The sequence below is a fragment of the Diabrotica undecimpunctata genome, unplaced genomic scaffold, assembly GCF_040954645.1.
Source record: "Diabrotica undecimpunctata isolate CICGRU unplaced genomic scaffold, icDiaUnde3 ctg00000595.1, whole genome shotgun sequence".
NCBI lineage: Eukaryota > Metazoa > Arthropoda > Insecta > Coleoptera > Chrysomelidae > Diabrotica > Diabrotica undecimpunctata.
Genome location: NW_027311903.1, coordinates 714,754 through 728,729, shown reverse-complemented (window position 1 = coordinate 728,729; position 13,976 = coordinate 714,754).

The following is a 13,976-nucleotide window of genomic DNA, read 5'->3' as shown; positions in this document are numbered from 1 at the left end:
AGTTAAACATTTTATGTTGGTAATTTATATTACTTGCTTTAATTATTTTTAAACTTAAGTTAGTGTCTGTTATAAGCTTGGAAAAGGCAAGTGTCCATTTTTATTTATTAGTATTTTTTTAACGCATTAACATTGAAAAATTTATTATATAAATGTACGTTCCGATGTTTCGATTGCTACGTTTTTTGATGTACAATATTTGTTTCATAAAGTAGTAAAATTTAAATTATAATAATTTATAAATCAATCTTAAAATTATAATTTTTTACTGTCTAATTTCAATATTTCGATTTTTAAATGTAGGAAATTCAATATCTTACAGATACTAAAATAATAAGGAGGCATAACACCTAATAATTTCGCTTTTAACTATAAATGTATCGTATAACGTAACGTAGCAATCAGTAATGAGTCATTACTCAGATAAAATATTTCGGTGACTTTATGGTAATTTGATTCTAGCCAACATATCTATTACAATTATTACATAATATAATATGTTCGGTCTTATTGTTTTAAAAAACATTCATGTATTAAAATAGGTCTGAGTGAATTATGCTTTGTATTTCTTTAGTGACATTATTATTAACCGTGATTATTAATCTAAGATATTTAAAGTGTTCCATACTTTCTAAATTATAGTTGTTGACTTTAATATTTTATCTAGATGTATTGAATTGCTTTCTTCGGTTGATTCGCTTGTATTTGGTTTTTATTTTGTTGATTTTAAGTGAAACATTTTTCGTGCTCTCTTCACTTTGTTGAACATGTCGTTTGCGGACGGGAGAGAGTTTCTTATAAGATCAATATCATTAGCAGATGCTAGGACTGCTTTGTACCTTAAGCCATTAATGGGTTGCATTTTAAATAGACGTTATTTCTATTTTAGTAAGCTGTTCATTAAATATTTGAATCGAGAATCTGTATTTTATTCAACTGTTTTATAACACAGAGTTTCTTAGCGCCTATCTTCATCTCTGTTTTTTTTTTGTTTAGCGTATCATTCTTCTTCTTCCTATGCCGTCCCCATTAACGGAGGTTGGCGACCACATTTCTAAAAGTATCTCTGTCTTTTGCAACGTGAAATAATTCGTCTACGTCATGTTTGTCCAGTCACGAATATTTAGCGGCCATGACTTCCTCTCTCTACCTATTCCCTTTTTGCCATCGGCTCTACCCTGCATGATGGCCTGCAGAAGACTTTATATTCCTTAGTATGTGTCCCAGGTATGCAGTCCTGCGTACTTTTATTGTTCTCAACAATTTTTTGTCTCGACCCATCCTTCTCAGCACTTCCTCATTGGTGACCCTGGCAGTCCATGGAATTCTCAACATTCTCCGGTATATCCAAAATTCAAAGGCTTGAAGCTTCTTAACTATTTGCGTTATCGTTCATATTTATACTCCGTACAATAGTTGAGACCAGACGTAACATTCAACAAACCTCTGTCTCAGCGCAGTATTCAGATTTTTGTCACAGAACAATTGCTTGAATTTTAAGAACGCTGCCTTTGCCATTTCTATTCGTACCCTGATTTCTTAGTCCGAATCTAATCCTTTGTTGATGTATGTTCCCAAATATTTATATTTTTACTCCCATATCATTATTAAAAGGATTTTGCTGAATGTCGATCTAGGGAATCCGGTGGTATGTACATGATGTTTCCATAACCAACGTTCGAAAATTTGTCTAACTGTAGAGTCATGACGATTTTACTAGGAAATATAGTGCTGTTTAATAATAATAAAGTTTAATTAACAATTCCTATATGCACTAACTTGGTACTGATATCTCTGCTCCTCGATACCAGGTAGCAGTCCCGAAAACATTAAAACTGCTACACTCATGCTTCCAATTATCCAACAATTAGAGAGTCCAGGACTATACGCCTTATTATGGTACTGATATTGCTGCTGTCCCTCATAAGTAAATATAATATGCAAGAAAGGTTTTGGCAATTAAATAGGATTTTGTATGTTAGAATATTATTTCTCCGAGAAGGTGAAAAATATCTATTTACTATCCGGATTTAATCCATAGATTAAATATTAGAATGCTATAAAATAATGCTATTAGCAGGAAAAAACGGTCTGGTAGTAAGTAATGAGAAAACTAAATAAATTTTCTTTAACATACAAGAGAGAGGACGTAGAGTAGGGTATAACGTAACAATAAACCCATATAATTTTGAAAGATTGCAGCGTTTTAGGTATCGTAGATAACGCTGTCACATAAGAAATAAAATGAAATATTCAGATAGCTAACTGATGTAAATATAACCCACATAACACTTTTAAATCCAGAAAACTAATACAAATCCCTAAAATCAGGATATATAAAACAGTGATTAAACCAGTGCTATTGACTGAAAATGTGACGAGAACGCTGACAAAACAATGTAAGTAAAACTTAGGTATTAATTAGATCAGGATTACTAGAAAAGTTGTCAGAATTATTTTCCAACTTACAAAGGTCCGAATACTAACCAATACCAAACCGGAACTAATGCCAAGGTCTAACAGATATATAAAGATAGCAACGTCATACAAGAGACTAAATCTCAACGCCAAAGTTACGCTGGCTATATCCAAAGGCTTTCTAATAACTGCATTGCTAAGTTAAACTGGGAGAATGCCCCGAGAGAAAAAATGCCCTTAGGACGTCCACAAATCAACAGGGGAGGTAACATATGGTCAGATTTAGGAATAATGGGACTACGTACCGACCCATCATATTTATCAACACATGCCTGTACAACCATCTGCTATCCAACCTACAATCAATACTTATCTGTTGGGAACTATCAAATCCATTACATGTAGTCAAACGAACTAGGCTTAATAAAAGTTATCTTAGGAAAGGCACTTCAGAAATATTGACATATATTATTAAAACGTTATTTACATGGCTAAGTTTTCAATAGGAATGAGGAGACAAAAAGCAGAAAAGCCAATAGAACCTTGTTGCGTTCTGACTATACTATGACGATGACCTTTACAATATAAACAATACTTGAGACAACTGTTTGTCTCAATTTGGTCATTCAGAATTATGTCTGTATTTTTTAATTTGCTAATTTCCATAGATTCTAATTTCCATAGAATCTAAAGATATCTTAAGGCCTTTATTTTAATAAATAAGGTAAGATAAATCCATCTCCTGAACAATGGCGCCGATATATTTAGTTAAAATTCTGTGCACTTATTTTAACCGTTTATGTCCTTATCATTCATATATGAGTTGTGACCGATATAACAAACTCATTTACTTTTCACAAAGAGACTCCATATTAACTATAGTTATTACTATAAAAATCTGATTCGAAATATCGTCGAGTATGTAAAATTATTTTTAATGAAAAGGTAATTAGCCATTTCTTATGGGGTTCAAAAGAGAAGCCTTTACGAAAATTTGAGTACAAATAAGACCACCGTAATCAGTTGTACCCTGGGTAATAAATAGTTAATTAATCGGCTAATTAGAATCACCCGTTCAATATGATTTTTGTCAAATCGGTCCTTTTTAGGATCAATTATTCTAATTATGTCTATAAATATTAAGGGCATATCTAGAGATAAAGACACTTTACTTTACTTAACCTTATCAGACATACGCGCTAAGCACAAATGTGACGTATTTCTAGTGCAGAAAATACATAGAGGGCAAAAAATAGTGTATTAGGTATTAAGCTGATCGCTGAAAATCACATAATAAATGTGAAAGTGCTATCTCTGCGGGCAAAGAAGCAAAGAAAAACTTAAAATGAGAGAGGACAAAACCAGTCAGCTGAAGGAACCTTTTAACGATGTTGAGCTTGGATCCACTATCTACGTATATAATAAAGAATAGTACGGCACTGACTGAAAATCTGAGCACAAAGCTTATTATAAAATTTGGACCAAAAATACAACAGTTACTGATATCCAAAGTCTGCAGACAAACAAAGCAAAGACAAAGTTGTTGCCTTGCTTAAACCTGGCAAAAGCTCCAACGACCACAAAAGCTATCAGTCAATATATTTATTTTGCTTTACAAAATACTCCTCAAGAGATAAAACAGAAGAAAAACTCAAATTAAAAGACCAAAGTTGCTACAGACAGGGAAGATCATGTACGTCACAAATACTAAATCTTGCCCAACACAGCAAAGATGGGTACGAAAGATATCAGTTATGAGGAGTGGTATTTGTCAATCTATGCAGCAATTTGCAGCTTACGACACCTTAAATAAGAGGGCATTTTTTCAAAATTTATATGATATCTCCTTAGGTAATAAACTTACTTGTTTTACTAGCGTATGCCTACACAACAGAAGATTTTTGGTATTTCTCAATGGTAAGAATAGCAGATGGAGAACGCAGAAGAACGGTCTCCTTTGGGGTAGCGTAATGGCACCTACACTGTATAACATGTACACAAACCATCAACCCATACCAGTAAATACTAGGACTTTTAGTATGTATACGACACATATATTATTGCACAACCAAAAACTTTTGTTGCTGAAGTGGAGAAAAATCTAAATCATGCCTTAAACACAATAAAAATAGACTATAAATCATTTTTAAGCCAAACCCCGGAAAAACTCAGGTGTGCTACTTTAATGTCCCCAACACAGACGTTTTCACAAATCTGAACATCCAATAGTGTCTAGAAATCCTTATACACTGGACTTGCTATAAATATCTTGAAGATAGTTTGTATTATACTTAGTCATTCACAGAACTTTGTTTAAAACTAAAAGGCACACTGAGGACCAGAAGTATTATTCTCCGCAAACTTGTCAGCTAAAAATGAGAAGCACATCCTTCCACCCTTAAAACGTAAACGCTTGCATTCTATGCTTCTGCTGCCGAATATACCTTGCCAGTACGAATGACACCAAAACATACTTAACACGTAGATTTAGCTATAAATTAGTCATCCAAATTCAGCGGATATTAAGACTCACATCCATACATAAGCTCTACAATATCGTAGCTACCAAGACACCTAATATTCGAAGATAAGTAGCTAAGGAACGAAAGAAACAAAATCTAGATTCGCAACATGTACTCGACGAATACAAGCCCATTTTATGACTAAAATCGAGAAAAAACTGGCCAGATCAACACGTGTGTAAGATATACAAAAAAAAATAAGCTAATCCTCGCCATCTGAACCCTCGGGAGGACTCTTGCCTGCAAACACCGGTTAACTTGTGTGAATGTGGGGTGGTAAAAGATTCTTCACACCTTCTTAGTTGACTTTGCCATTTAAATTGCTCTTTTCTGAAGGGACAAGGTTTAATTATTTAAACTGAACATGTAGAGTACAATCAGTAAGCTATTGCTTATAAAGATCATTTCAAATTGGACACTAACTCCACTTATATTGATTACATATTACCCCTGAATTACCTTACCATTCAAAAGTATGTAATATTGGTAAAGTGATATATTCTGGCTAGATAAATTAAGCATTTTTTCATTTTTTGCGGACTACTATCCATTTTTACACAAAAATATCTATTTTAGCACTTAAATATTTATTTTAAGATAAGCTATCCAGAATTATATGTAGTACACAAACAAAACCAGAAATAAAATAATAAAGAAGCTACAAGATATCGTAAAACAATAGATGGATGAAATAAATCAAGTTCATATTAATCGGATTCTTAAATAAAACGTATAAAGACATACTGACGTTAACAAAATGCATTAGGAAATTTCCGCATATGAAAAAAACATCCAACTTGGTAACGAAATCCTTTTGTATCTATAAAGCTAATTTTAGAAAAGCACGTACCTACCAAAAACAGGTATTTGGTAGTAGACACATCTATTACATACTGTAATGCGTATGAATGATGACAAAAATAAGGACTAAGGAGTCCGTATGAACCGTTTAGAATATACGCTGAAAATATACGGCTTAATCGCATAGTTGCCAAACTATCAGAGCTTACTTAAACCGATATACTTCCAATATACAGTGAAAAAGTCCTGAACGACCCCTATAATATATACACATGAACTAAGCGATATACATTTATGATACAGGGGTACTTATGGACTCTACAAAATTTATGCCGTAGATATATATATATATATATATATATATATATATATATATATATATATATATATATATATATATATATATATATATATATCTACGGCATAAAATGGACTCCGCCCATGTTAAAATTCAGGTTCAATCGAGCTCCGTGGTCAAGTGGGTACCGATATACGGAGCTCACTGACTATAAAGAGCTCAGGGCTAAATGGATGAGGATCAAAAAAACAAGTTTTGAAAAATTATTTTTTTAAGTTTAAAAACTAGAAATAAAAATAATTAACAGAACGAGCACTTCATTTTGGTTACTAAATCTTATAGTAACTTACAGAAAACGCATAGATTATGTTTTTGGGTTATCAATTTTCAAATTACTATAAATATAAATTTATTTATCTTTTGATGTCATGAAATCTTAGGCTAAATGAGTAAGGGTCCACTGACGTGTCTTAAAATGAAACTAAAAATACAGATAACGTAGTCTATATTTTCAAAAGTAGTATCATACAGATCTGATGCTGTTGATTACACAAAGCTACAAATACAGTAGAAAATTGTTAGTAATGGATACATTGAAAAGCTTAGGTTAAGTGGCAGTGCGTCAAAATATGCTTGATTGAGACTTTACAGAGCAATTTTTTTTAAATACTGATTATCATCTGCTTTTACAATATGCTAGCTCTGGCAGGTCAAAACAGTCTTCTGGTAGTGCAATTTTTTTCCTCTTAGGCTTAGTAACAATACTTTTTTCATTTATGCCATTAACAGTCTGACGATGTAACATCGAAGGTGATGAGAAACGATGTTTAGTTGCCGTACAGGTCTTGTTTTGAACAAACAACTTTTTGTATACAAAGGAAAAAGAAACTTAGTCCATTACTTAAATATTTCCTGGATACCTGCTTCCAAATTTTCACTCAATTTTTTTATAATATTTTCGAATAATTGTAATTTAAAACGAACGGCGTGTATTTCGACGTTTTTTAATAACGATCTTAAAAATATTTACTGGACTAGTTTCACGTCCCTTGGCACACCCTAACATGTACTCGAAGATCATAAGTGGTTTGAAACTTTTTTAATGATAAGTGGACTCTCGTCTGGCATATATCATTTGGGGTTTATATCTATTAGATAATTATATACAAATATACTTAAAAAATATATTTCTTAACACCTTCGCTGCGCCACCAGTTGAAAAAGACTGGTAACTACGTTTGCAGAAATTACGGCTAAAAATAATTACATGTATTTCCATCTGGCAAGTAACGTACAAATGAAACGCGTTGGTAAAAACTAACATTATAGGTACCTATATTATTGTCTGAAAAAGATCTGTCTAATAGAGGGATAATTTAGTACCAATTGTATTCGAGTGGTAACGCATACAAGTAATTTATTTTTCATTGTAAGATTCCCAGATGAATTCATCTGGCGATTAATTTCATTTCTAATTACCAGTTTGGTTTAGTTACCTCGGTCGAGCCATAATATTGTTTAAAATATGTGTATAAGAATTGAGTAAAATGAGTAGTAGAATTGGTAAATTAGTAAATTTGGCGTTCCAGAATGCAACTACAAGTGGTAGTTGTGTAGACCTCAATCAGAATTTTGATTGGCACCAAAAAACAATTATAAATACTTTGAGCGAATCAGAAGAAGAACCCTTTAGCAACCATTCGGACTGTGATTCTAATTATGCTCCTTCTGAATTCTGAACTAATTCAGATAATAACGAATATAAAATCAGTTCCGCGAAAACATATACGAACTAAACTCGTAGGGCCTGGTAACAAAAAAAGGCGAAATTGTATGGAATATTTCAAGAAGCTGAAAGAAACAATGAAAAGTAAAGAAGCTGATAAAAAGGTTTAAAGTTACTACATACTGCAGCATATGCGAGAGAAAACCTGCTTTATACCATGTTTTAATTTTAAACACAATGCATAAATTTTAAAACTTATTCTCACAAATAATAATTAGTATTTGTTATTTTTATATATTATGAAAAATATGTATTTTGTTCTCAATAAACGTTTTGGTTTCATTTTATTTGAAAATATTATATGCACTTCTTAAACATTTTAATTTTTGCTTTACCAAAAGGAATAGCCTGGTACTGATATAGTGTCCATCAAGTTTGTATATTCCTTGTATGTATACAACTATTACTTACTACACATAAATCTTTAAAAATTGACAGATAGATCTCACATTTCTTAAGAACTACCAGTATTTTGCGACTGGTGTATCTAAATACAGAATTCTACAGTACCAATCAATTACAACTGGTAAGCATACAAGATAATAATTGAATTTTTCGTAACCGCAGCGAAGGTGTAAAAAAAAAGTGATCGGTGACCAACGAAGACATTAAAATTTTCAATATGGTGGCACTTAACCTTTTAATTAGTGCTACTTTATGTATGGCACGCCGAAAAATTTTAAAATTTAAATTGGCCCTTTGATTAAAAATGTTGCTCACCCCTTGCATAATTGGTTAATTTTGGTATCTTCGATAAAAATGATATTTCCTTAATTGCCTCCGATTTAGAAACTTCAGAACGGGAACCGTCGTAGATATGTTTTAGCATACGTTTCGCAAAAAAAACGTAACCCCTAAAAAATTCCCTAACGCAAAACACTGACGCAACTTTTATGGTGTCAACAACATGTGTCATATATCTCTACTTATTAAATCATAAATTTCGTTCATAAGAAATACCATTGATAATCAAACATACATAATGTCACGTATTTCATTCGATTATCACTTAATTGCTTCCAGTAAATTTTTATTGTTTATTATTTATGTAATAATTTATCTACACATTTTTGCACTATTGCGTATATTTTGTCTTTAGAGACAGTACACCTATGTGGTATATTTTTACGAGCGGCAGATTTTTTCTATTGGAGTTAAAATGATTTTATGCATATCTATATTTAGAAATATGGTATAGGGCTCTTTGAAGTTGGATTTTAGTATTATCACTATTTTAATGTAAATGGATATAGTGCAGTGTATGTGTGTAGAGACAAGGAAGGTGGAGGTGTAGGGATATTTATTAAGGACTGTTTTGATTATGCTGAAGTCCATAGATATATCACAAAATGTTCAATAGTTTTCTTACAGATCAATAGGTATTTGAAAATGGGAGCAATATACAGTCATCATGATTTTCATCACAACGATCTTTTATTTAATTTTATTTAATTTTATTTAATTTTATTTAATTTTATTTAATTTTATTTAATTTTATTTAATTTTATTTAATTTTATTTAATTTTATTTAATTTTATTTAATTTTATTTAATTTTATTTAATTTAATTTAATTTAATTTTATTTAATTTTATTTATTTTATTTAATTTTATTTAATTTTATTTAATTTTATTTATTTTATTTAATTTTATTTAATTATATTTAATTTTATTGAATTTTATTTAATTTTATTTAATTTTATTTAATTTTATTTAATTTTATTTAATTTTATTTAATTTTATTTAATTTTATTTAATTTTATTTATTTTATTTAATTTTATTTAATTTTATTTAATTATATTTAATTTTATTGAATTTTATTTAATTTTATTTAATTTTATTTAATTTTATTTAATTTTATTTAATTTTATTTAATTTTATTTAATTTTATTTAATTTTATTTAATTTAATTTAATTTAATTTAATTTAATTTAATTTAATTTAATTTAATTTAATTTAATTTAATTTAATTTAATTTAATTTAATTTAATTTAATTTAATTTAATTTAATTTAATTTAATTTAATTTAATTTAATTTAATTTAATTTAATTTAATTTAATTTAATTTAATTTAATTTAATTTAATTTAATTTAATTTAATTTAATTTAATTTAATTTAATTTAATTTAATTTAATTTAATTTAATTTAATTTAATTTAATTTAATTTAATTTAATTTAATTTAATTTAATTTAATTTAATTTAATTTAATTTAATTTAATTTAATTTAATTTAATTTAATTTAATTTTATTTAATTTTATTAAATTTTATTAAATTTTACTTAATTTTGTTTAATTTTATTTAATTTTATTTAATTTTATTTAATTTTTTTTAATTTCATTTAATTTTATTGAATTTTATTTAATTTAATTTTATTTTATTTAATTTTATTTTATTTAATTTTATTTAATCTTATTTAATTTTATTTAATTTCACTTAATTTTATAATTTTATAATTTTTAATTAATTAAATTTTTTAAATTAAATAATTTTTATTAATTTTTATAATTTTTTGTAATTTTTTATAAATTTTTATAATTTTTTATAATTTTCAGTGTTTTATTGTTATATAAAATGAATTTCCATCAAGTAACTGTTGAATCCATCACTTATTAAAAATATCTTATTTAAACTTTGTAAAAGCATTGTTAACGTAGTACTCATAAAACCAATTTGGTTAGTCAATATGTATATTGAATTAGACTTGTAATTTATTAAATTTTTTGAACATTTTAGAGAGCGGTCGCCTGGAAACGCGAATAAATAGCAAGTTGCAATAAAGGCGGTTGGAAAGAAGAAAAGAAGACCAACAAATCGACATTTAACAAGGCATATTTTTATCCAATCTGATTTTTTTTTAATTTTATACTTTTTAACATTTATCAAATTTATTGAAAATTTTAGAGCGGTCGCTTGGAAACACGAATAAATAGAAAGTTGGAAAGCATACGACTGAAAAGAGGAAAAGAAGACGAACAAAACGACATTCAACATACCAATAGTTTTATCCAATCTGAGTTTTTTTTTTAATTTGATGCTTTTTACTATTCATCAAATTTTCTTAAAATTTTATAGGGCGGTCATCATTTAGAGTCGTCGAAAGGTCCAAACGGCTGTAAACTAACCTATTGTACTATATTTATAAACTGTTCATCCATTTTGCTTATATTTTTCGTTATTCAGCTATTTTAACCAAAATGTAAGATTTACGATTATAACCACATTATAAAATTCGAGGAGGTGCAAAAGATTTGCCTTGGTTTTTGGCAGTCGTTTAAAAACGCAAATAGATCCGAAGTTATAATGAAGATGGTTGAAGAGACAGAAAAAAGACAAGCCCATAGACATGCAACAAGGTATAGTTTTATCCTGTCTGAGTATTTTTTAAAATTATATGCTTTTTACCATTTATCAAATTTTCTTAAAATGTCAGAGAGTGACCATCATTTAACGTCGTGGAAAGGTCCAAACGGTTGTAAACTAACCTATTGTACTATATTTATAAACTGTTTATCCCTTTTTTTTGTATTTTTCGTTATTCAGCCATTTTAACAAAAATTTAAGATTTAGTATTAGTCACATTATAACATTCGAGAAGGTGCAAAAGATTTGCCTTGGTTTTTGGGCGGTCGCTTGAAAACGCGAATAGATGCAAAATTACAATAAAGATGGCTGAAAAGAGGGAAAAAAGACGAGCCCATAGACATCCAACACAGCATCCTTTTATCCAATCTGAGTATTTTTTAATTTGATGCTTTTTACTATTCATCAATTTTGCTTACAATTTTATAGGGCGGTCATCATTTAGAGTCGTCGAAAGATCCATACGGCTGTAAACTAACCTATTGTACTATATTTACAAACTGTTTATCCATTTGGTTATAGTTTTCGTTATTCAGCCATTTAAACCAAAATAAAAAAATTACCATTATAATCACATTATAAAATACGAGGAGGTGCAAAAGTTTGCCTTGGTTTTTGGGCGGTCATTTGAAAACGCTAATGGATGCAAAATTACAATGAAGATGGTTGAAAAGAGGGAAAAAAGAAGAGTTTATAGACATCCAACACGACATCGTTTTATCCAATCTGAGTATTTTTTTTTTAATTTATGCTTTTTACCATTTATCAAATTTTCTTAAAATTTCAGAGAGGGGTCATCATTTAAAGTCGTCGAAAGGTAAACTAACGTATTTTACTATATTTATAAACTATTTATCCGTTTTACTTATATTTTTCGTTACTCAGCAATTTTAAGCAAAATGTAAAATTTACAGGTATAATCACATTATAAAATCTGAAGAGGTGCAAAAGATTTGCCTTGGTTTTTGGCGGTTGTTTAAAAACGCAAATAGATCCGAAGTTATAATGAAGATGGTTGAAAAGTGGTAAAAATACAAGCCCATAGACATGAAATAAGGCATAGTCTTATCCAATCTGAGTATTTCTTAAAATTTAGGCTTTTTACCATTTATCAAATTTTCTTAAAATTTCAGACAGCGGTTATCAGTTACAGTCGTCGAAAGGTCCAAACCACTGTAAACTCACCTATTTTACTATATTTATAAACTGTTTATCCATTTTGCTTACCTACCTATATTTTTTGTTATTCAGCCATATCACGTAAGATATACGATTATAATACGTGTTTAAAATACGTTTTTAAAATTTAGGCTTTTTACCATTTATAAAATTTTCTTAAAATTTCAGAGAGCGGTCATCATTTACAGTCGTTGAAAGGTCCAAACCACTGTAAACTCACCTATTTTACTATATTTATAAACTGTTTATCCATTTTGCTTACCTACCTATATTTTTTGTTATTCAGCCATATCACGTAAGATATACGATTATAATACGTGTTTAAAATACGTTTTTAAAATTTAGGCTTTTTACCATTTATAAAATTTTCTTAAAATTTCAGAGAGCGGTCATCATTTACAGTCGTTGAAAGGTCCAAACCTCTGTAAACTAACCTATTTTACTATATTTATAAACTTTTCATCCATTTTGCTATTATTTTTCGTTGTTTAGCCATTTAAACCAAAATGTAAGATTTACCCTTATAATGACATTAAAAAATTCGAGGCGCTGCAAAACATCTGCCATGGCTCTTGGGCGGTCGCTTGAAAACGCGAATAGATGAAAAATTACATTGTTGAAAAGAGGGAAAAAAGACGAGTCCATAGACATCCAACACGACGTCGTGTTATCCAATCTGAGTTTTTTTTTTAATTTATGCTTTTTACCATTTATCAAATTTTCCTAAAATTTCAGAGACCGGTCATCATTTAAAGTCGTCGAAAGGTCCAAACGGCTGTAAACTAATCAATTTTACTATATTTATAAACTTTACTATATTTATCCATTTTGCTTACCTATATTTTTTGTTATTCAGCCATATCAAGTTATACGATTATAATCACATTAAAAAATTCGTGGAGGTGCAAAAGATTTGTCTTGGTTTTTGTGCGGTCGCTTGAAAACAGAAATAGATCAAAAGTTACAAAGAAGATGGTTGAAAAGAGAGAAAAAAGATGAGCCCATATATATCCAACATGGCATAGTTTTATCTAATCTGAGTATTTTTTAAAATTGTATGCTTTTTATCATTTATCAAATTCTCTTAAAATTTTAGAGAGCGGTCAACATTTACAGTCGTCGAAAGGTGCAAACGGCTGTAAACTAACCTATTGTACTATATTTATTTGAAGTCCTGGATATGTCTTGCTATTGTAACCTCAATTTTCTATAAACCTGCACAAAAATTTAAAAATGGTTAATTTTATTCCCATCACCTCAGCAACGAATTGCTGCAACTGTTTATCTCCAATAAAAGTCAAAATAAGGTTAATTACTCAGACATAAAAGAACTCACATTTCAGTCGGAAAACTCTAAAATGGAAAAGCGAACAAACTTACTACACACAAAAAATCATAAAACGCAAATGATAAAAATTACCTATCTATACTTTTTTTTAACAAAAATAAAACACTTTCACAACTTTGGAATTTTATCTGCTCTTAAATACCTAAAGAAGGTTTTACACGTATATCTTCTGCTTAAAATTTATATCTACTTTTAAACTTTTTTTTTTGTTTTGAAACTTATGCGATACTTTTGTGGCGAGTGTATAAAAGGATCAGACAGT